Source organism: Castanea sativa, chromosome 9, assembly GCF_040712315.1.
Source record: "Castanea sativa cultivar Marrone di Chiusa Pesio chromosome 9, ASM4071231v1".
NCBI classification, from domain to species: domain Eukaryota; kingdom Viridiplantae; phylum Streptophyta; class Magnoliopsida; order Fagales; family Fagaceae; genus Castanea; species Castanea sativa.
The window spans coordinates 25,700,001-25,709,592 of record NC_134021.1 but is presented as its reverse complement, the minus strand read 5'-3'; the positions used below and the strand labels follow the sequence as shown (position 1 = coordinate 25,709,592).

Below are 9,592 nucleotides of genomic sequence, written 5' to 3'. Positions count from 1 at the left end.
GGCCGAGCCGGGGGGTGGGGGGCGAGAGGGGCAAGTGCCCCCTAGCTCCTCAGAAAATGTCTTTTGAATGAACAACTTTAACTCTTTAAGGTTTTGCCCCTCCTGACATGAGAAAAGAAAAAACAAAGAAGCATTTTTACCATAACCAAACTGTACCACTGACATAAGGAATAAGCCTAGCACCTAAGAAAAAAGTATTAACTTTCACTTTTTGAAAGTCTTTGTCACACATAATTTCACCACGCTATTCCTGCTGCCCTTTTATATTTTTCCCCCAATCCTTTTTATTTTTTCCTTCAAACCAGCCGCAACAACTCAATCAATGGGCCTCATATTAATATTATACATAATATAATATTATAATAATAAGTAATGCAAACCAAAACACTACGGACACATTTAGTATAGTTTCTTGTAATACACCTGTAATAGATTAGCTATTACTTATGACCTAAAGGAAGAAGTTTTACTACACGAGTCCTCCACTTGGTACTCGGTAGTGTATGGGGAGGAGAACAAGAGAGGTAAACTGGAGTGGAAGCCAAACGACAGGGCCAAAAATTTGTGATCGATCTAAAGAACTACTGCCAGTGCCAGATACGCGACAATGCCCTGAGAAGTGAATCCGAGGAGTACAAGAATAATAATAGTTCCAGAGGCTGTCCAAATATTACGACTCAAATATCCCATTTGACGGTTGTAACCTTGGTCATGGTGCTTATTAAAGCTTGGAAGAGATACGGAAAGCATATAGTGTTTTGGTATTACCACGTCAGCACCTTATTTGGTATTTCATATCCGATAAATGATTGACAACTGGCCACTACAATTCACTCTAACAACACAAACCAAATCACAATTTTGCCCTGAAAATTTTTCAAACTCCAGCCACTTTCTCCAAAATTAACCTTTTCACTCCTCGCTCAAAATTTTTGAAGCAGAAGTTCTCTCTGTGTCTCTCAGTTTCTTCCCCTATGAAAATTAAAAGCCAAAATTTCCCAAAATTTCACCTTTTCCATTACCACTAACCACAATCCCTTTAACCTTTCATCCCCAAGTCCCCAACCAGCACCACCTGCCCTCTCCCTCCCTTTACTCTGTCTCTATCTCTCTCTCGCTCATCTTCTGTTCTTTACAAAAAGCTTATCGGACTCCAACTCAAGCCAGTGCGGTATGAAAATCTTACAAAATTTCTCATGGGTATTTCTTGTTGAAAATTCAGAGTCTTCTTTTGAGGAAATCTACAGGTAGTTTATTAGCTTTGGCCTTTTCTATGTTCTTTTCTTTTTTCTTAATTTGAATTCTGTGTTTGTTTCGCAAGTTTTTTTTTGTTTTTTTTGGGCAGGTTTAGCTTAGGCCATTTTAAAAGACGCTATATTTGTTGAAGTTAGGTTGAGCCAGTAACATGTTCGCCCCTTTTTTTTTTTTGGGGGTTTTGGGGTTTTTGAGCAAAAATCAGTTTGGGAATTTAGGTTGGTGGTGTTGGGATTGGGGTAATGCAAACCTTTTGTTTGGATGCTGAGAAAACAGAGGAAATGAAAAACTAAATAATGGTTCCTTATTGTTTATTTTAATTGTCAATTGAAATTGGTTTTTTTTTTTTTTTGCCTAGTTTTATTTTTTCATTCATTTTCTGAACAATCAAACAGAGAGCTGGAGTGGGTTGCCTTTGTAGGAGATTTGACACTCTTTTATAGAAATGTTTTCTTTTTTTAGTTTTAGTTTGTCAATGTTTCTGAATTTTTTTTTTCTCTTCAAAAAGAAAAATAACAAAGAAAAATTGAAATATTTTAACTGCAGACTGCAGCTTTCTATCAACCTGTTTCAGATTCCAAAATTTTCTATTGCTTCTTTTCGTGCTTGCTAATAAACTTGGGCAAGTGAAGGGAAATGGACATTCAAATGTGATGCTCAATCGGATGTTACCATACTGGTTCAAATTTGCTTCTATTGGTGGTTTTTTTTTTCCTTGCTTCAACTCTGCAGGGTGACAAGGCCCAATCCAACTAGTTATCTCTTTGTAATCTGCCATGCCTATTTTGATTGGCATCATAATCAAGATAGCTAGAAGCTGATTTTGTGTTGTAATATTGTTGCTAATTAGATACAAGAAATGCTCAAGAAAAATCATATGTAGCTGTTTTACAAGTTGATTTTGTTTGATTAACTAGATATTGAATTGCTTAGAAAGATGGTATGTAGTTGCGTTATGATTAGGTTCTAGTTTGTAATAACCTACCCAACCCATGTAAAATCTTTTCTTTTTTGAAAATGCAAGTATATTTTGTTTCAATTAGTAAATAAATTGTATTGTACAAATGAAATTCACAGGGTGTGGGTTTTATATTTTGGTGGTAATGGTGATTGATGGAATTTGCAAAAGATTTCAAAATGTTATTTGATTAATAAAAACCATAAAATTAAAAATTTATAAGATATTTTACTTACTCATTTATGTCCAATGCATAAAAAATAAAAATATTCATTTTTAAGTATTATTACACCAACAAATGATGTCCATTGTTCTCTTGACTCAAATAAATGGTTTATAAACATTGAAGGTTATGCTAACTTGTAAAAAGGTATTTAATTTGAACAATTTTTCGGGCAATAATTACATCAAACAATCTATCTTTTTCAATAATCTAACAAGTTAACAATATGCATTTTTTTTATTGCAATGGATTTCCATCATTGCATTTAAAATATATTAACGATTTGCATATATAATTATTGACATTGTTCCACACGAAGCTAACATATTGAACCTAACATGTAGTTTCATTAGCTAAAAATTTGCTACAATGCTTAATTACTCAATCACATGCTTAATACAACCTACTGAGCTAATTGGTACACAACTGATACTTGATGCTAGCAATATGTGTGACAATTACAATGATTAATACCCTAACACAATCAAGTACCCACTAGCCACTTAGTCAATTACATTCAAGTAACAGTAGAAATAAGCTCAAGCCTCTCAAGACTCAATGCAGCAACATAAGCATCACAGGCACAATAGCTCACAAAACCTAACTCAGCAGCAGATCATCTCAGCATCACATACGTACCGGCATGCTTCCCATAGTGATCCTAAAACAAGGATAGCTTGAAATTTAAGTATAATAATTTCCATAATAACTCAATCAACATGAACACATGCACACTCAACTAGATCTTATACCCATTATTTGAATATAATAATTTCCATAATAACTCAACAAAGCTTACACTAATAAAAGAAATGAGAAATATAATGAGAACTTCTATCTTAAAGGAGACTTGGGAAGACACTATTTTATAGAATCAATTCAAATTGATAGGGATCAAATTCAGAAATTAAGAGTGTGACCTATGAACGCAACCTACCACAAGCAAGGAAAATAATTATTAGAAGGACCAAAATTTGAAAATTCCAACAGTGATCAAGAAAATTAATATGTACTAGAGCTGTTTTTGTTCATAAAGCACTTAATTTATCAAATTGCATATAAGTTCATGGCCAAGAAAATTAAATAGATCACAACATGACTGAATCGTGGTTTCAATTAGCACAAAGCCGCAAGTAGCCACATAACTAGCAGTTCCTTTACCTTAAAAAAAGGACTAATAGATAAAATTGTATAGGATTATGTATGGTTCTTTGTAGTTGAACAATAATGAAACAACTTTTAGAAAGTAAAAATTAGAATACACCTAACTAACTTACACCTGCTATAGTTACCTATGCCTTGGAGTTTCTCCGGTGCGCTAGGGTTAGGGTTTTTTTTTTTTTTTTTTTCCTTGGCCGCCTGTAGAATTGTGTCCCTAACCTAGTTTAGGCATCTGTTCCCTTCTACCTCTCTTGGGTTGATAGGATGGAGTGTACGGTGGGGTAGTGGTTCTATCAGAGCTGTTTTTCCTTTATCTTCTCTGTTCGTAATTCTCATGGCATCCTTGGAGGATATGTAGGCACGGTTTTCTCTTACAGAGGAAGAAGAGGGGGGTGCTGAGGTTCCGAAAGAGGAGGAGGAGGTTGTCCATCGCTTAGCAGGGCGGTTTTACACGAAGAGGGTCCTAAATGTGGAGGCAGTGGCTCGTATGTTTAAGCCTCTATGGAGAACACTCGGTGAACTTAAGATTAGAGATGTTGGAGAGCATATATTGTTGCTCGAATTTGAGGACGTCCTGGACCTTGAGCGAGTGTTGTAGTTCGAACCATGGTCTTATGACAAGCACCTTGTGGCGTTTGAACGTGTCGTCGACATTGAATCAGTGCCTTTCATGGATTTTTCCTGCGCTACTTTTTGGGTTCAAATGCACAATATCCCGGAGAGGAGCCTGAAGATTGAAGTAGGGGAGATGATTGAGAATACTATTGGGAGCGTTATCCAAGTCGCCGATTCGGAGGATGATGGGGCTAGTAGTGAATTCCTGAGAGTTAGAATCAACATTGATATATCCAAACCCCTATTACGATGCTTTAAACTATGTACAGAGGGGAAACAGGTGGGCTGGGTTGGTATCAAGTATGAAAGGCTGCCTAATTTCTGTTATTGGTGCGGAAGAGTTACTCATGGGGAGAGGGATTGTGAAGTTTGGCTTCGGGGCAAAGGGTCATTGAGGAAGGATGAACAACAGTACGGAGAGTGGCTTTGAGTGGAGCCTTTGAGGGTCACTCGCAAAACTGTGGTGGTAGTATGGGGTAGTTCTCGCAGCCAAGCACCATGGTGGAGGAAAAAAGATAACTACGAAGGTCCCTCAAGCAATCACCCAAGCAATAGTAGCAGTAAGGATGCATACTCATCCGCACACTTGGAGGCAAATATGGCAATGGATTATGTGGAAGTTTCAAAGCCAAATAGGGGCAGTGGGGAAAACGTTAAACTTGTGGAGGGATATGAGTTTCATTCTCAAGGACAGCACCACGGCTTGCATGCAAAGAAGCAGGTTAATAGGTTGGAAGAGGTAGTGGTAGGCTTATCTCTAAAGGACAACTAGGAGGGGTGTGTGGGTGAGACAAATGGTGAGTGTTTGAAGCAGTTCGTGGGTCCTGGTAGTGGCTCAAGGAAGGTTAGTGTTCTGCCCTTGCAAGATTGTACCAACCAATTAACAAGCTTTACTTCTGCAGGGACCACGAGAAAATGGAAGAAACTTGCTAGGGAGGTGGGTCAGTGTGTGGTGTCACCTTCGCCAATGGTTGTGGATAGGAGGCCTGTGTTGGATGATGTTGAAAGGAGTGCTGGTAAAAGACAATGTTTGAGTGGTAGCAGCTATCTGAATAATGAAAATTGTGAGGTGGCAGCTGGGTCCCAACGCCACTGGGCATTTTGAGTTGCCTTAGCTGGAACTGTCGTGGGCTTGGGAACTCACAAACAGAAGATGAACTGGTAGCGTTGGTAAGCAACAAAGATCCCAAGTTGGTTTTTCTAATGGAAACTAAGGTGGAAAAAGTGGTTTTAGAACGAATTGGCCGTAAGATTCAGTTTAATAATTTGTTTGTGGTTCCTCGAAACAACACAAGGGGAGGGTTGGCTTTGTATTGGCTAGCAGACATGAATGTGGATGTTCAGACTTTTTTAGCCCGCTATATTGATGCTATTATTGACCTTGGAGTGAATGACGCCTGGTGGTTCATAGGTTTCTACGGAGACCCTGATACCACCAGCCATGAAAGCTCCTGGTCACTATTGAGACAACTAAGTCATCGGTTCAGTTTGCCTTGGATTTGCATAGGGGATTTTAATGAGATGTTGTTAATTGAGGAGAAACAGGGATGGTTAAATAGACCAGAAAGACAGATGCATGGATTCAGGCATGCTCTTGACTATTGTAGACTGAGGGATTTGGGGTTTTCTGGGTATCCGTTTACATGGTGTAATAAGAGGCCGGGTGGGCAAAATGTATGGATTCGTCTGGATGGAGGGGTGGCTTCGATTGAGTGGATTTTGAAGTTCCCTTCCTCTTGACTACATCACTTGGATGCTTTTCACTCTGACCATAAACCCTTGTTGCTCTGTTCGGACTCTGAGTATAAAAGGTTTTACAGAAAGGGTAGGCCATTTCGCTTCAAAGCTATGTGGTTGAAGGATAATTCTTATGAGGATGTAATTTGGGATTCTTAGGACTTAAGGCAACAACCTGGTTCGGTTTGGGGGTTTACAAGAAAAATAATGGCTTGCCAAGAAAACCTCAAAGTTTGGAATTGGACGACATTTGGCCATGTTCGGTTAGCTCTTAAAAGGAAGTTGGCTGAACTGAAGGAAGCCGAAGAAGGGGGCTGTTACAGAACTGATCTAGGCCGAATTCAATTGCTAAGAAAAGAAATTGGCAGCCTTCAAGCTAGGGAAGAATGTGTTTGGAAACAAAAGGCACAAAATTCTTGGCTTAAAGAAGGTGATAGAAATACCGCTTACTTTCATTGTAGAGATAATCAAAGAAATAGGAGGAATTTGATCTTGGGTTTGGAAGATGATAATGGGGTGTGGGTTGAGGATGAAGCTGAGATGGGAGGAGTGGTGGATAGGTATTTCAAGAATATCTTCTCTAGTTCAAACCTGTCCGGATTTGATAGCATTTCAAATGGAATTCAGTGCCCTGTGGATGTTGAGTAGGATCTAAGTGTGTGGGGTGATTTTCAAGCTTATGAGGTGAAGCAAGCACTCAACCAAATGTGATGAGAATCAACAAGCATTCAAGGATCCATTGCATGTTCCAGTTGGGCCTATTACAAGAGCAAGATCCAAGAAGATCCAAGAAGCACTTAATGGGCTGATTCAAGAGATTTGAGCTGATTCTAACCCAAGATATTCCAAGCTTGGCCCAAAGGAAGATGAAAGTGTAGTAAATTTAATTCAAGCTATTTAGGGCTGATCTGGCTTAATTGGGAGTGATTTATGGCATGAATTAATGGCTGATTGACTTTCCAGCTCTGTATCAATTAAGGCAAATTTTTTCCTATTTTGGATCTGCTAATTTCAGACCAAATCAACTTTTATTTAGGGTTTTATTATTTAGCACGTTTTTTAGGTATTTTCCTTGTTTTTAGGTGCATTTAATGCTTTTTAGGTCAAACTTGATTCCTGATATGGTAAGGTATCAATTAGGAGTTATTTTAGAATATATTTTCTTGTCTGTCAAGTTTTATGGAGTCCTTAAATAGGCCTTGAAGTCTGTAAACGTTTTTTAGAATATTATTGAATAAAATTCAGAAAAGGTAAGGCTTTGTTCTCTTTTGGTTCTTCAAGAACTGTGAACTTATCAAGGATTCTTCCTTGTGGCGTTCAAACTTTAAACCTTTGGTTCGTGATTCTTTATAATCATTGGGTCAAGGTCAACTTATACCTTTGGTTCGCGTTTCGATTATAAACGTTGGGTCAGGGTTTCTATCAAATATCTGATTTTTAGTTTTCCTGGGTTAAATATTCCAATATTTTTGTTGGGTCTCAAAGCGTGTCGATTGAGGTTCGCATCATTTGGTATCAGAGCACAGATTCTAAAATCAGTTTTCTATCCCTTTATTTTTATTTTTATTTTTTTTGTTTCCTGTTACCATCCTATCCTATTCTTTTTGTGTTCTTCATTCATCGTTCTTATTTTTTTTGTTTTTGTTGAAGTGCACTAGGTTAAAATCGTGCACCCAATTCCCAAAAAAAAAAAAAAAAAAAAAAAAAGTGAAAAAAAAGACATCTGAAAAAAAAAAAAAAAAATTTTGTTTGTAGTTTCAATTCTCTCAGACCAGAATACCGTTTTCTTTTGTCCTCTTCCTTTGATTTAGTGTTTCTGTCATATTTTCTTGCTGTTGGTATTTGTTTTTACACTACAAGTTGAATTTCTTGATCAAGTTTTTTAATTCATTGCAGAACTGAAAAGGCGAAGCTACGAGTGGAAAAAGGCAAGAGAGTGTGAGACTAATATCGGGAAAAAGCCAATTTAAGAGTGAAACACGAGTGGGAGTGACATAATTTGAGTGCAAACACGTGAGGGAGTGTTGTGAGGAATTATTTCTAACAATTCTTTGTTGTTTCAAAAGTATGTCTTTCAGGTGTGAAACATCAAATAGGGAAGGAGGGGAGGAGTCGTCCATCATTTTGCAAGCTATGTAACAACAATTTGAACGCATGAACGTGGTGTTTAATGAGATTCGGGATCGGATGGATAGGCAGGACACTGTTATTGCTGCTTTGCGTGAGGAACGTCCCCAAAGAGGCCCTAATGCTAGAAGGAAAGAAAGGCGTTCTCACATGAATGATTCTGATGACTACCACGAGGATGAGTTTGAAGATGAAGAAGATTAAGCTTCACTGAACAATGAAAGCAGGTTTGTGCCAAGGAGAGAAAGGCGTGGTGGAGGTTTCCGAAAAGATCCAAGATGGCAAGATGGGACTGACAGGAACCTAGGAAACATAAAAATAAAGATACCTACATTCCAAGGGAAAAATGATCCAGAAGCATACTTGGAGTGGGAGAAGAAGGTGGAGTTAATCTTTGAGTGCCACAACTACTCCGAGGAGAAAAAGGTAAAACTCGCTGTCATTGAGTTTACTGACTATGCTATTATATGGTGGGATCAACTTGTGATGAACAGAAGGAGAAACCGTGAGAGACCTATTGAGAGTTGGGAGGAAATGAAGGCAATCATGAGAAGGCGGTTTGTTCCTAGTCACTACTATAGGGACTTGTATCAGAAATTACAGAGTCTTACTCAAGGCAATAGGACCGTGGATGACTACCACAAGGAGATGGAGATTGCCATGATTCGGGCAAATGTAGAGGAGGATAAAGAAGCTACCATGGCAAGGTTTCTGAATGGGCTGAATCGGGACATTGCCAACGTGGTGGAGTTGCAGCACTACGTGGAGTTAGAAGACATGGTGCACATGGCAATAAAGGTGGAACGACAGCTTAAAAGGAAAGGAACTCGGTCATTTCAAAATCCGGACTCCTCTACTTCATGGAGGTCAAATGGGAGGAAAGACGAAGGGGCTGTTTCCAAGTCCAAATCCGAACTACAAAAAAGGAGAGATGAAGCTCCCAGTGTCAACAAAGGTAAAAATGAATCTCAGACTCGTAATCGTAATATTAAGTGTTTTCGTTGTTTGAGAGTAGGTCATATTGCTTCTCAATGCCCAAATAAGAGGACCATGATCGCACGTATTGATGGAGAGGTGGAAACTGAAAGCGAGGAAGATGATGACCAGATTCCATCACTTAAGGATGCTTGTGATGATGAAGTGGAGTATCCAGTGGAGGGTGAGTCGCTTGTTGCAAGGCGTGCTTTAAGTGCCCAAGTCAAAGAGGATGACATGGAACAACAAAGGGAGAACATTTTTCACACTAGATGCCACGTCAACAACAAGGTATGTAGTATGATTATAGATGGGGGGAGCTGTACTAATGTGGCTAGTACTACTTTAGTTGAAAAATTAAATTTACCTACCTTGAAACACCCTAGACCATATAAGTTGCAGTGGTTGAATGATTGTGGAGAAGTTAAGGTAAATAAGCAAGTAATGGTTTCTTTTTCAATTGGGAGGTACAAGGATGAAGTACTTTGTGATGTTGTTCCAATGCAAGCGGGTCACATTTTATTGGGCAGACCATGGCAGTT

General features: G+C 38.5%; 2 long non-coding RNA genes and 1 pseudogene across 2 annotated transcripts in view; 2 read left to right on the top strand and 1 right to left on the bottom strand.

The window, feature by feature from the left end:
- Positions 1-868: 868 nt before the first annotated feature.
- On the top strand, positions 869-2,184 carry LOC142610921 (uncharacterized). The gene is made up of 2 exons (XR_012839901.1): positions 869-1,247; positions 1,801-2,184. It is a non-coding gene; the product is annotated as an uncharacterized LOC142610921 (long non-coding RNA).
- A 578-nt stretch (positions 2,185-2,762) lies between these two features.
- The window catches only part of LOC142609886 (uncharacterized), a 14,145-nt gene continuing 7,315 nt past the window's right edge, over positions 2,763-9,592 (bottom strand). The window contains exon 2 of the long non-coding RNA XR_012839717.1: positions 2,763-3,096. This is a non-coding gene — a long non-coding RNA (uncharacterized LOC142609886). The remainder of the gene's footprint in view (positions 3,097-9,592) is intronic.
- The window catches only part of LOC142610414 (uncharacterized), a 7,532-nt pseudogene continuing 6,549 nt past the window's right edge, over positions 8,610-9,592 (top strand).